Source organism: Cyphomyrmex costatus, unplaced genomic scaffold (assembly GCF_001594065.2).
Source record: "Cyphomyrmex costatus isolate MS0001 unplaced genomic scaffold, Ccosl1.0 scaffold511, whole genome shotgun sequence".
NCBI lineage: Eukaryota > Metazoa > Arthropoda > Insecta > Hymenoptera > Formicidae > Cyphomyrmex > Cyphomyrmex costatus.
The window spans coordinates 24,099-25,083 of NW_017279365.1; positions in this window are offsets into that span (position 1 = coordinate 24,099).

A 985-nucleotide genomic window follows, 5' to 3' on the forward strand; every position below is an offset into this window, starting at 1 on the left:
TATTCACTGATAATCAATAAAATTCCAGTGGAATTCAACTAAAAAATCAATGAAACCTGGAATCCCTAATCTAACTATATAACCTTGCTTCTTTAATATAAATTTTATATAAATTCAATTGTGGTATTAGAATTTACTAAAATTGGTATTTTAATTATATAACGCTTATATATATATGTATATATATACATACTTCTTATATACAGGGTGTTCGTCCATACATGTCGGAGCATATGTCTTGCAACTGGTTGAAGTTACAAGAAAGTTTAATAAGAGGTACGAATCCAAGTCAACTATAAAATGAACGCAAAATTTTTTTTATACTCGTGGCTTTTTCGAGTTATGTAGGTTGACACAGTTTTTTTAAATGGATTTGAATTATAAAAATTTTTTTACACAATATGATTCCTCTAATTATTCTGTTCACAAAAGTATTAAGGTACGATAACCTAAAAGTCAATAGTTTACAATTATGTAATATTTTATGTCAATATGTATCAAAATAAAGTGCTATACGAGCTGTGTAAAATATCTCGTAAACTATTGATTTTTCGGTACCATGATCTTAATATTTTCTTATGCAGAATATTTAGAGGAATCATATTGTATAAAAAAATTTATAATTCCATTTAAAAAAGACTGTCAACCTACATAACTCGAAAAAGCCACGAATATAAAAAAATTTTGCGTGCATTCTGTAGCTGACTCGGAATCGTACAAATTTCTCTTATTAAACTTTCTTGTAACTTCAACCAGTTGCGAGATATATAATATATATATGCTCTGAACTTATAGACAAAAACACGTACCCTACCAGTATATACAGGGTGATTCAAAATAACCTTTTGTCCTTAAAGGGACGTATTCTTGGCGGTATTCTGAGTCGATTTTTCCTTTGGCAAAAATTCGTCCGAAATTTAGTTTTTAAATTATAAAGAGAAATAGTTAGCGTATCACAAGTCGAATACGGAAGGTAACCAAGAGC